The sequence below is a fragment of the Lissotriton helveticus genome, chromosome 6, assembly GCF_964261635.1.
Source record: "Lissotriton helveticus chromosome 6, aLisHel1.1, whole genome shotgun sequence".
NCBI classification, from domain to species: Eukaryota; Metazoa; Chordata; class Amphibia; order Caudata; family Salamandridae; genus Lissotriton; species Lissotriton helveticus.
Genome location: NC_136067.1, coordinates 1,239,952,709 through 1,239,966,884, shown reverse-complemented (window position 1 = coordinate 1,239,966,884; position 14,176 = coordinate 1,239,952,709). Strand labels below are relative to the sequence as shown.

The window sequence follows — 14,176 nt, the reverse complement described above, 5'->3', positions numbered from 1 at the left end:
TTGCATGGACTCTACAAACGTTGGAAAATGGCGGAGTTCCATGGGATTACATGAACACAAGTTTATTATTTCTGCCTTTCAATTTGACTGTTAAACAGCAATTTATGTCAATGAAGGATGCCAAGTTTTCACTGCTGCATATTGAAAAATTAGAACCTTTACCTTTTTCAGTAGCTGAGTCCAATTCAGCAGTTTGGCTCATCCATGGGTTGATAACTCTACCTTTTCCCCTTTTTAAACTTGAGTCCTGCATTCTTAACATTATGCGATAGTTAGATTTGAACTCCTGGGTGGTGCTTATCTTCATGAAGTTTGGAATCTCCAGTTCATATACAGGTATTTAAGGGAAGGAAAGGAAGTTTTTTTGAATGGAGAAGATTGCACCACCACACCAGATCACTCATTAGTGTTCAGAAATCTGCAATTGCACGGTTCTTGTACTATCCTTGCACGAAACCTTGCCTGTGTTTTAAATGGCACTTCAGTCCTGGCCATTACACCGACATTCACATTTCTTGCAAACTGTAGTTTTTTGTTGTTAAATAATGAAGATTGTTGTGGTATGCATGCTGGTATTCCTTACATTGTTACGGTTTCCCAGAGTGTAGTTTGCTGTAAGAATGTCTTGTTTCCTCCTCAACATGGGAGGCTCGATGTTTCCATCTGGTCTGGTATGCCAACCTTGAAAGCAGAGTTCAACATGATGAGTCGAATAAGGGCTCTTTTGTCCCATAAGGAAGTCCCCCTTACATCTGCGCGTGAGACATTCGTCCTTCATATTCCAAATACCCGTACTGAGGTAAATGACCTGCCCCTGCATTTCGGTGCTTTGATTCATACAATCTTAAATGCCTCGTCGACCACTGGCTTGGCACATTTTTTTAAAGTAGTATGTTCTGGCCTTGTGATCACATTTCAAACTATATTTGGTGTGATCCCTGCATTTTTTCATTCGATTTTTTCGAGTTTCTTCGGCGGTTTCCCTTTGCTCCTGGCCTTAGGCACGGGCATACTGCTGTTAATTTGTTTACTGCAAAATGGATGCACAGTTTGTGCCCCACGACGATCTGTCCCGGCTGCTCCACCTTCGTAACCGGATGCTAGAATACTATGGATCGCTGCCTCTGGCGACTCTGAGTGTGGCGTATGGTTTATCTTTCCGGTTCTAATTCTTCACTTGCGTGCAGCCTGTTTTCCACTGCCTGGATTGTGGATTTGAATGGACCCTGGATTTGTGTCTCTGCAGCACGGTGTCTCCTGACCTGGATTTTAATCTACTAATGAGTCCCTTAGTTGCTTATGAACTAGATTGTTCTAGTGCCGGGATTATGGCCTGCGCAGCGACTCATAGGGTTCCAGGCAATTGGAACATTTGGACTGCGGCCAATGACTTTCTGGCGCGCAGTTATCTTGAAGTAAGCCCGAGTTGTCCTCTGGCTGAAATGTTCATGGATGATAACAACGACATTCCCTGTTTCTCTGCTTATTTCCCTTGGTCCAAAACAAACCCAGAAAGGGGGCCTCCTTACTTTTTCTACACAATGTAATCTACCATCAACACCATGCACCATCTGGAATACCAAAACATCCTACGGCTTTTGTGGAAAATGCTCCTGCTTAGTACAAAGCTTTTTGAATCACGATGGACATGGCCATGGAGATCGTTCAGCAATAAAAATGACCAGGACATTACTCAGGATCTTATTATCCAAATTAAGCACGGTTAGCAGACTGTACAATGTAATCTCGAGTGGTTCACAATCTGATTTGGATATCACCACCTTGATGGCCTTGTTTGTGGTGTGCAGCATGTGTACCCTGGCACAGGCAGTAATGTGCATAGTGTGTAACTGTGGTACTAGAAGGTCAGCAAATGTGGTATAGAAATCTACATTAAAACCATCATTCCTGAAGGGTCTTGTCTTTGGACAAGTTTCTCATGGTGTTCATAACTTCTGTTCAGTCAAAGGAAATTCCAAGGCCTCACTGAAGGCAGTGTTATCATTTGACCACTTAATTTAACCTCTTAACCACACCGCTTCTAAATGACAAGGTGTTAAATATAGCTCAGCTTTGTATTCAGAGAAAACAGTATTAATAAGTATCAGAAAGTGTACCAACGTCCCATCTGGTGTCCTCAGTTCCGTAACCAGGAACTGACATACATTCAACCAGAAAGTGTTGCTACAGGCCATCAAGTCTTGTCTCTGTCAAAGTGGTGTTTAACAACATCCTCACAGTATTTAAATACCTACAGTATGTTGTATAGCAGTTGTTCCATTTCATGCTTCTTTCTTCCATAACCCTACACTTCCTGCATTTAAACAGTTTTTATCATTATCATGGCTGATGCAGGAAAACAATCCGACAATACAAAATGCCCAGATAACTCTGGTGATTAATGATCCTGCTGGAGAGCAATCATTTGTCTGTTAGTAGTTTTTAAATGCAGATAAACTGTACTTTATGTGGAAGCTCAGTGGGTTACAGCCTTTGTCACAGAGATCCTTGTGTTACTTGCAGTTCAATCCTAACATAGGACAGTGACCAATGAACTGTCATCAAAGAGCTACATACAAACATGAATGGTATAGTTAGAACTTTATTTTTTTTTGTTTTGTGATATAGTTAGAACTGTGGGGACGGCTGTTCCAACCGCCCCACTTGGTATAACGCTGCATGCCGCAAGGCTAAATCAGACCTGCTGATTTCTATTAAGGCGGGTACAGACAGGTCTGAGATTCAGGCCAGAAGGAGGGATTACAAGCGCTTGGTCACCCACGCAAAGAGTGAATGGGAACAGGAGAAGTGGGAAAATCTCACCACCTCATTAGTCGCCAGGGATTCTCGCAAATTCTGGCGCATTGTTAATACAGGGTCCGAGGAGCCAGTTTCGGCTATCAAACCTAATATTTCAGCAGAGGTTTGGCAGGACCATTTCCAGTCACTTTATATGATTGATGATGGGGCGCTAAATCAAGCACAACCTACCACTAGCGGCTTACTGAAAGGGGATCCCTTTACAGAGATGGAGGTCCGAACCGCCATTGCGTGGCTGACATCAGGCAAGGCGCCTGGACTAGACAGTTTGCCAGGCGACTTATTTAAGCAGGAGCCTGACGTATGGGCCCCCTACTTGGTGTTGATATTTAATGCTGTCCTGAGGGGTATGGAGGTCCCGAGTACTTGGCTGGGCGCAGAGATCGTGCCAATTTTTAAGAAGGGGTCACCTCTGCTCCCAGCCAACAACAGGCCTATCAGCTCATAGACGTACCCCAGAAAATATTTGGTAGGCTGATACTTGACCGTATCCAAAGTTGGATAGAGGAATCTGCAATTTTGAGCCCCTACCAGGCAGGATTTAGAAAGGGGGTCTCAACCATGGATCAGACCTTCCGTTTAAATCTTCTGTTTTGGAAGACAGCAGTAATCGAGGGCGGCAGTTTGTACACAGTATTTGTGGACTTCTGGGCCGCCTTCGATCTAGTTCCTAGAGCTAGATTATGGACTGTGCTGGCGGAGTTGGGCATTCCAGCCGATATCCTCTCAATCTTAATAAGATTGCACCAGGGGAATTTTGCACGTGTCAGGAGTGGCAGGAACGGGGCACTTTCTGGAAGATTCCCTGTTGACAGGGGGGTGAGACAGGGTTGCGTGCTTGCACCGACCCTGTTCTGCCTCTTTGTCAACGGGGTAATCGCCCATTTGACTAGGATAGGTGACATCGATGCCCCAAAGCTTAACGGCAGCAGGGTGCCCGCCATTATGTTTGTGGACGACACCCTGCTGCTGACTAAATCCCCTATGGGAATACAACGGGTCTTGGATGGGTTCGCAATTTTTTGCGTGGAGCGGGGGCTTGAGATCAATGCTCTCAAAACAAAATATATGATTCTCAACCCCCCCTCCTCAACACGCCCCAACCCCACTATAGGCACTCAGAGACTGGAGAGGGTACTCAGTATTGAATATCTCGGGGTGACTATTAACCAAAATATAACCTGGGACACGCACCGGACCAAGGCGAACATGAAATTAGCACAGTTAACGGGTGGCATTTGCAGGATGGTAAGCAGGTCAACCTATAAGCCCCTTGGCCCTGTGCTCCAAATTTATAAAATGCAGGCAAGGGGGGCAGTCACCTATGGGGGGGAACTGTGGGGCCACATACCAGCCCAAAACCTGCTGTCCACTGAAAATAAATTCATCAGGCAGCTGGTAGCTTTACCCCCAAGTACCCCGCTTCTCCCATTGAGGTTAGATCTGGGTCTAAGACCAATTACAGAGGAGCTGGGACTGAAACCAATCACTTTCTGGCGTTGAATCTGGAGCACGCCTGAACTCACGGATTATAGGACTGAGCTCCAAGAGATTCTATCTTTACCTAATGCCACACATATTCCCTGGTTGAGATACATTAAACAAGCTTGTGAGAGCCTAGGAAGACCAGAGCTATGGCTAGACCCGGGAAATGCATGCTGTAGGACCCCACGCAAACTCCTCTCAAGGGACTTCTACGAGCGGAACCTACTTGCACTAGTAGAGAGTACACGGGAGGGGTCGCATACAAATTTATTTATCAAATTTAAAGACTCGTACTATCTTGAGCACATCCTCGATGGCATTAGTCCCGTCCTGACCAGGAAACTGTTTCTGCAGTGGCGATACGGCACACTCCCCCTCAGGGCATTTACCAAACGCTGGGGTCAGCCCTCACCCACAGAACAGTGCCCGGCATGCATACATCCCCAGGAAGACGATTTACATATCATATTCTTTTGTAATGCTTACCACAGGTCTAGGAAGCACTGGCTCATCCCACTTTCAAAAAACCTAGGTTTCAGACATCATCTCCCAAGATACAGAATTCTAAAGACGGAACTATCACCACTGATTGTGTTCGCGGTGGCAAAATTCCTAACAGCGATGTGGCATACCCGTACTCACTATATAAAGGCAGCCACTGATTTGTGAATAATGAAATGTACTGCCGACTTTTAATTATAATGTACTGTAATTCTTTTTAAAATGCTTACTGCAAGGTTTTATAATTCCTGTTTCATTTGCTATCGATTGTGAGTTGATTTTAAATCCTATGTATATCTTTTATGATCTAAGTAGATCGAAATAAAGATTGAAAATGAAATGAAATATAGTTAGAACTTCCCCAGTCTTTTATTATTCTAATGTTGCTAAAATGAGTTTGTTTGAGCAGATATACATTTTTATTAGTAAAGCCAACCCCCAAGCACTGGAGTACTCTTTAAATCCTAAGGTTGTGTTTCCCCAGACCAAACCCTCTTAAAATACACTGCCCACCAGTATGGATGACATGTGATTCACACACCTTGTAATCCTCATTGGCTTATGTGACATTCCCTGTAGACTGATTTACATACTTGTATGATTGATTGTCTCTGTATAATGTGTGCGTGGTGTAAAGTACTGACACACACTACACTGATATGAGTAGCACTATACAACAAATCAAATGCATATGAGAGAGGGGCTATGTAAAGATGAGGGGCACTGTTGGAGGGTGACAGTGAGGGAATCCGAGGAGGAGGTAGTGGGAGGGACTATGGAGCGATGAGGGGCACTGTTGGAGGGTGGCAGTAAGGGAATCCGAGGAAGAGGTCATGGGGTGGAGGTGTGGAGGGGGGTGCTAGGGGGAGATAAGGGGCACTGGTAGAGGGTGGTAGTGAGGGGGTCTGAGGAGGAGGTCATGAGGGGGATGGACTACAGAGAGATGAGGGGCACTGGTGGAGGGTGGCAGTGAGAAAATCCGAGGAGGAGGTCATGAGGGGGAGGGGCTATGGGGAGATGATGGGCACTTGTGGCGTGTGGCAGTGAGGGAATCCGAGGAGGAGGTCAATGGGGGGGCCATAACTGTTGGAAGGTGGTAGTAAAGGTATTTATGGAGAAAGAGGTTATTGGTGCGGCGCCAAAAAAGACTTTTGGATCAGTGCTGAGCAGGTCCTGTCATGGCCTTTCTGTTTTTGTTTATTTAATTAGCAGTTGGGTCATAAGGGCTACTGTGGAACATACTTTAAAGTGTGTGCTAATTATATTTACTGCTATATTCAATGTTTTATGTTTGAAGGTAATTTTACTAATGTTTTTACAGGGAAAAATGAAAGTGGAGCCTGATGGTGCTTGATATGGGGCTGGGGCCCAAGGTCAGCTGTGCGATAAGGTGCACTGGAGAGGAGTAGTGGATAATCAAGCCTGTAAGGGAGTGCGTTGCAGAGTCCGGGGTCAGGTGGAGGTAGTAATGAAGAGGGATTCTCACAGAAGGCTCACACAGAGGGAGCCCAAGAAGTGTCACTTGCCAGATACTCCCATCTCAGAAACCTCCTCTTCCCATCAAAGGAACATTAGATGGAAAAAACACTTTTTGAGAGTTATAATATTTAGAAAGAGATTTGGAAAAGAGTGTGTTTTACTGGACCTTGTAAAACTAAGAAGAAATAAAGGAGCACCCTGAAGCAGGTCTGCCTAGACATATATGCGATAAATCGAGCCAGCAGTGACCCACCCAAATGCACCCTTGGCCCACCCAAATACAAATTCCTGGAGCCGGGCCTAGGACACAGGTAAAAAAAAGCTATATTTATGCATCAGAATAATGCTAAACCGGAACGAACTCTGGTTCAAGGACCATATCTTTGCCACATAGGATGGAAGCCATGCTGCCTGTGGTGTGGGCCGTGATCCGGACCTACGCGCCCCATACGTAACATTCCCTGTGGCGTTTGTAGTTGGGGCTGTTGGCTACCACCTAGAATGGTTCATCTGAAAGGACATGCCGATGCCCAAGGAAGAAGAGAAGAGCATCCTAGAGCAGCGAGAGGATCGTAAGCTGCAGGAGACTTCCGGCTAGGACCTTACACAGACGCTCAGCATGACAGAATAGTTGGAGTTAACACCCAAAGCAAAGCTGAATCGCAACCGCCCAGAGAAAAGCTGAAAGCAGGATGCCTTAAGGGAGGACCAGGAAACTCTGGGGGTTATGGCCATTCTGGGATTTACTGCAATCCTTTGGCACGTGAATGCCTTTTAGAATGTTCCAGAATCCTTGTGGTAGGTTTGGCCATTTCAGAACCTATCGGAAACTTTGAGGGGCCTTGATGCTTAAGGAAGTTTCCAGACTCCTCTGGCAAATTTTGAAATATCGTGAAATTGTTTTGGGAGTGGGTCCACATCAGAAAGCCTCAGAATGCTTTGGGGGGTGGGACACTTATGCTATGAACGTTGCCAGCAGCTGCCTGGATGTTTGACAGATCAAGATGGTACAAAAGCTTTCACGAACTTGGGTTATCATTTCTCTGTTTTTTCTTTGTATATCCACCACCCATTCTAGTTCTCCTTCTCTCTCACAGAGTAATGCTATTCACATCTTGTAGCGTAATACACAGTAATTTACTACAGCATTGCCCATCCCTGGAATCATCCTCCCGAACAAAACGAAGGGGGTCATTACGATGGCGGAAGGACCACCACCGCCAGCCGTGCAGTGGCGGGCCTCCGCATCGGACCGTGATTTTCCCCAGCCACATTACGGGGGGATCCTGACTGCGACCGTGGCAGATGCAAAGACCGTCTGCCATGGAACTGCCATAGGCAATCGTTACGATTGCCTGGTGGAGCAGTCTGCATCCATAAAATGGTGGCAGTGCCTAGCAGGCACAGTCTGCCAAATTAGGATGCTTTCTTCAGTCAGCCTTTCCGTCGCGGGTAAACCGCCATTGAAAGGCTGGCAGGGATTGATTTTGGGGGCCCGTTGCGGGCCTCCCTTGTGTCTGGGGGTGGTGTTTGTGCACTGGGGGGGTACCAATGGTACCCCCCTACATTTCACTGCACCAAGTGCCAGTTTTGTAGCAAGCCAATAAGACCTGCTGCTCAATTTGAGTTTTCTGTGTGTCTCTGAGTACTCTGGGTTCAATACTAGATTTAGTAACACTATCACATCACAAAGACCTTTCAGTGTTTCTTCACTATAAACACTAAACAATCTGCAGATGCTACATGTACATGCTCATTGGGTGACAAATACTGCAATTACAATTTGAAATTAACGCAACTAATTTCTGATAAAATATCTGTATTTATTCTCATTTGATACAGGGAAGGACATGTCATATTATTAATGGTTAAAAACATAGATATAAATAGATAATCAGTCAACATAAGATTATACACATTCATTATACTTAAAAAACATTTGGTACATCGTTATAGAAATGCAATAGATTTCACAAGTTTAAAATCATAACAAAAGAATCACTATTCGAGTCGACGCAGCGTTTCGGTTTTCCTTATGTGGCACCTTCTTCAGGACCGATTCTTTAGCACTAGTATTTATGTTGTAATCCACCCTGTTTATTCTAGGTGTTTTGGTGCCCCAGTCTATTACGAGCTGTCGGCATTTACTGTTTCTTTCTTCGGATCTCCTTCTTCTTTAGTAAGATATCCCGCTTTCCACACTGTGCGAGGAAGCCACTGTTAAGTTTCAGAGAGTAGAGGGTCCCTTTTCTAATATTATGTGGTCAGGGCCGCAGTCGTGATTGTACTCTTGTTCACGCTGGACTTCAGCAAGCTTGGGGATTATATACCATGCCTTGCTCCTTTCGATCCACGGCACCCTTTTTGATTTCTTACGGTCTCCCTGCTCCTCGTCACAGCGTCGCCGGGTCAGCATACAGCCTCGGTTTAATTTGAGTCTTGAGACCAAGACTCGAATTAAACCGAGGCTGTATGCTGACCCGGCGAGAACGAGAGTGCTAAACTAGTGCTAAAGAATCGGTCCTGAAGAAGGTGCCACATAAGGAAAACCGAAACGCTGCATCGACTCGAATAGTGATTCTTTTGTTATGATTTTAAACTTGTGAAATCTATTGCATTTCTATAACGATGTACCAAATGTTTTTTAAGTATAATGAATGTGTATAATCTTATGTTGACTGATTATCTATTTATATCTTTGTTTTTAACCATTAATAATATGACATGTCCTTCCCTGTATCAAATGAGAATAAATACAGATATTTTATCAGAAATTAGTTGTGTTAATTTCAAATTGTAATTGCAGTATTTGTCACCCAATGAGCATGTACATGTAGCATCTGCAGATTGTTTAGTGTTTATAGTGAAGAAACACTGAAAGGTCTTTGTGATGTGATAGTGTTACTAAATCTAGTATTGAACCCAGAGTACTCAGAGACACACAGAAAACTCAAATTGAGCAGCAGGTCTTATTGGCTTGCTACAAAACGGGACACCCCATATTTCTTTACATATTCCCCCTGGTCCCTAAAAGCCACCAAGAGGGGGCCTCCTACAATCTTTTTGCCTGCCCCATAGTGCAATGAAATGCACAACATGCATTTTGAACATCACGGCGGGTGCTGCCGTCAGCAGCACCCGCCGCAATGTTAAAGTGCAAAATGCGACTGCCATGGTGTTGGTCGCATCCTAATTGGGTGTGTGGGATCGCCGCATGTATTGCGGATGGTCCCGGTCACCACCACGGTGCCATCGTAATCCCCCCCTATGTCACTCCCTCCAAAGGTATCAGGAAGATGTAATGGGAACAGAGGTTGATAGTAGCCCACATTTTCTATAATACACAGTCATTTACTATGATATTGTCCATCTCAGAAACCATCCACAAGTATAGAACTGTCCCTGCCTCCAAAAGTATTGTGAAAGCTGAATCGGAAAGGAGGTGGGATAGGAGCCAACACTAACATCCCCCGATGTTCAACCCAGGCTTCAACTTAAAAATAATATTCACAGCGCTCCTGTGTCATCAATCCCGTCCTAATATGAAGTAGTGCCTCTCTTAGGAAGGTTTGAACATATTTTTAAATGTGAGAATTTCATTTCTCCGTGTTTCAACATACTTTTAGCATAGACATTGTCTGAATCGCCGATAATAGATGTATTATTGAATGCATAAAGAAAGCTTTTGCATATATTTAACCCAAGCAGGGCTACTGAAGTCTGATTTTCTGGACTGACAGTCAGTCCATGCTTCCTGAGGTGTCTTGTGTCACTATAAAACAATTTGATTAAGAATGCTATGTAAATGCACAGGAATTAATACTGTCTTGGTAAATTTCACTGAAACATTTCAGTGATGGCAAAGAAATTATTAGTACTGTATTTACAACATTGACATATGTGTCCCGAGAAAATTAATAATAACATTAGTCTCTCCCATGCAGTTGTGAATTCAGTTCAGTTCACAAACTTTATTCGGATAGACAATGTATCCATATAAGTGCAACAATAATTAAAAAGAGAAAATGTAGCAATATATAAGAGCAAGATTTACAGTTGTATAATCATAATAACATGAGATTCTTAGATGGTAATTTAAAACAAAGATTCATCATAAATAGATCACTAGTGTATAAACCAATCCATTAGTTAAGTAGGAACTGTCCATACATTGTTAAAACTCAATCCATAAGCATTGACTTGCATGCCCTGGTAGCAATTCTCAAGAATGTGCTTAAACGAAAGACCAATTCTTCATTTCCTAAGGCAAGCATATGTGAATAGGCAGAGGCCAGGCTGATAGGCCCACTCTGAGTGAAAAATGGGATAGGAAGCCACTTAATATATTTCATGTAAAATTTGCAGAAAAACGAAAAATGCTGGGTTGATTGACCACTCACCCCGTCACGGCAGGGCAGTGAATCAAGCTTAGAGTGGTAACCCATGGGAAAACACAATGCAAATTTCACTGTCCCAGCCTTCAAGCGGAATAAGAGGCTCCTTTCCCAACGACTCATGGGTAGGGTGAGATAGCTCGATAAAGGGTAGCAGTGCCGTTCAGTAGCCATATAACTGGAGACGAGGGATTTCTTAGATTCCAACGCAGTTCTCGCAGTGCTATATGACGAATACAGAGCGATTCTGAGTTCTTTTTGTTTACCTTTTCCACTTCATTAGGGTTTAAGAAAATAAAGCCCTTGTTAACACTGTATAATCTCCGGTACACTCCAGATAGCCAATGAATGGCCATCCCCCTTTCACACTTCAAACAATCTGTTATGATGCTTTGTGTTAATGTGGCTGCCTGGTTCTTCCAAACTGATATCCAGAAGAGGGCAGGGCGTGCACGTATAAAATCAGATATGTAATTTAGATTCAATTCCCTGTGGCAAATATATTGTGGGGTCGAGATTGTGATGCTCAGCATCTTTCTACAAAACCGATTTTCTTCCTGCTGTATGCAGGAGCTATCTGCAGTGCCCCAAATCTCAGCACCATACGTAGCCACTGGGACACACTGAAGTTTAAAAATGTTTAAGATAGCTATAATAGCACCTGTATTCTTGTGTCAGGGAAGTTAAAAATGGAGTTAATGGTCTTTCAGAACTTGCTCCTGGAGTGAGTAAGGTGCTCAGTCCAGGAGCCGTTCGCAGCAAAGACGACTCCTAAATAAGGGAATTTACAGGTACTTGTCAATTTTTGATTGCCAGCAATAATGGCGCTAGGCTGGCTCTTCCTGGGGCCACAAGACATAAGAAACGATTTATTAAAATTAACGCCACAAATCCAAACTGTCCATATGTTTAACAAAGGACTGTACAAAAATGCGCAAGGAGTTAGGGGTGAGGCCTTTGAGGACCGCATCGTCGGCGCAGAGTAGAACGGGGAGAGGTTTCCCATGAATCATGGAAACATCATGAGTCATTGGTACCAGTGACTTGTTCAGACCGTTAATGTAAATAATAAAAAGGAGGGGGGCCAGGATACAACCCTGCCTGACCCCCTTCTGACCCTAATGGCTCCCGATACCTCTCCACCGCTCCCTATCCTCACCTGTGCCTGAAGGTCTTTGTGGAGATGTGGCAAAAAATGAACCAATGGCTCATTCAACCCATAAGCCAGTAGGATAGCACACAACTTTGACCTATTCACAAAGTCGAATGCGGATGATAAATCCATAAAGGCCAAGTAAACCGGGGAGTGCCGAGCAAAGGTGTACTTCCCGATTACAAGATTAAGATTGAGACATTGTTCGGTAGTACCAACCTTGCTACGGAATCCTAACTGGCAGTTGTGAATTGTTTGCATTTGTGTCGTGAAAAGGCTTACAATGACTTCTACAAAGTGTTTCAGTCATTTTTCAAAAGAAGAGTCATTTTCATTTTAAAGCAGATTCCCTAACCAGATATATTTTGCATCTGTAAGTGCTATTTCCACATCAATGCATCTTAGAATCCATCAGTGCGGACTCTCAAGGGTGGCAAATTTCAAACTTAAAGCATATAACAAAACCATACTCTCTGGGCTACTGATCTATTGCCCCCGGTTCTCAGACTCAGTGTCTCAAGGGCTGGGGTCAAATTTTTTAACCTTACATTGCTAACCCAAACCTCACTATATTGGATAATTTGAATTTCCATTTGGAGGATAAGGGGTGCAATGACGCCATCAAGCTGCTGGAATTTATGTCAAACTTTATATTCCCTCAACTGGTCAAATCCCCTCCCCACACAGCAGGTCATACATTGGATGTGATTTTTACCAACCATGAAGCATTGCGGTGGGGGACACTCTTCCTCTAAGCTAGGTAGATCACTCAGTGGTGACCTTCAAAGTTCTAACACAGTAGAGAGTAGAACAGGCACTGGGTAAACCTATATTATACAGGAGCTGGAATAAAATCTCCACAGAAGATATGGGCCCGGTGCTCAGAGAGGGCATAGGAAATAATAATTACGCCCCTGAAATTTAGCACAGATATTTTTAAAAACTGGATTACGTTCACCATTGACCAGGTCGCTCCCACTAAATCTATGATCTGCACCAGAGCCAAAGCTACCACACCCTGGTTTTCAGAAGAATTGAAAGACGTTTGATGTCAGTGCTGGAAGCACGAGCAGAAATGGGGGCTATTCCTACATTAGAGGAGAAAGGTAAACACAAAGACTTGTTACTTATAAATAAACATGATATTGCTGTGGCCAAATATACTTATTACATTAGCAAAATTAGGAATGCCACCAACACTCCCAATGAATTATTCAAGATGGGTAAAGAGCTTTCCATACCAACAACTCAGCAACCTTTTGAAAGCTCACAAAGGCCATGCAATAATGTCCTATTACTTAGTAATCTTCATTACTCCTGGTCCCGTTGACCTCGTCCCATTCCTTAAAATATGGAGATGACCATCTCCACGACAGAAAAAAGAAAAGGAGCATGCTGGGATACCCTACCTGCTCCCTCCCACTGGGAGTACATAACCGGTACCAGCCCAGCATGCAGCCTGAAAACACCAAGCCAACAACAGGAAGGCCGGCCACAAGGGAGGGAGGGAGGGAGGGAAGTAAGGAATGGGACGAGGTCAACGGGACCAGGAGTAATGAAGATTACCGGTAAGTAATAGGACATTACCCCCAGGTCCCTCCTGACCTCATCCCATTCCCTAAAATATGGAGAATACCAAAGCAGAGAACCCGGCCTTCCGGAACCCCACCAACAACAAGGGCACCAGACCAAAAAACAGCACCCCACAGGCCCAAACCAAGACCCCAAAAGCCAGAAGGGGACGGCCACGGAAACTAAGACCACCAACCAGGTAAGCCAGAAGGGAGGCACAGAAGCAGAGCCAAGCCCCCAGGGGAGCAAGCAGAGGGGCCAAAACCAAGGCCCCCCCCCAAGACCAAAGGAAGCCCAGGAGAAGCGCGCACGCCCCAACAGAGAACGGAGCCAGGAAAGGGCAACCAACCAGCGAGAAACCCCCAAGGGCGAAGCTCCCAGCCCCAGGGCCCACCAGGCTGCCAAACAACCAGGGACCAACAGGCCAACCCAGCCCAAAAGACAAGGGCAGAAAAGAACAGCCCGCACAGGGCGGACGGGCCGAAGGACCAGGAAGGAACAAAGCAGAGGGACAACCCCAACACAGCAGGGGAAGCCCCCAGCAGAACCGAAAAGAGGGCAGCAACAGGGACCCAGCACCAACAAGAGAGCAAAGGGCACAGGCCGAAAACAGCCCGCGCGGGAGCACAGGGCCAACGCCAGGCCCCCAAAGCCCCAGACCCGAAGCAAAGCCAACCGCAACCCAAGGCAGAGCGAGAGGGGCGGGAAGCAGAAACCCGGCCACACACCAGGAAAGGCAGACACCCAAACCCCACAAGCAGGGAAAAGGCAC

At 44.9% G+C, this 14,176-nt stretch overlaps 1 pseudogene; it reads left to right on the top strand.

The window, feature by feature from the left end:
• The first annotated feature begins 6,689 nt into the window (after positions 1-6,689).
• On the top strand, positions 6,690-6,970 carry LOC144761694 (small integral membrane protein 12-like; annotated as a pseudogene).
• Positions 6,971-14,176: the final 7,206 nt, after the last annotated feature.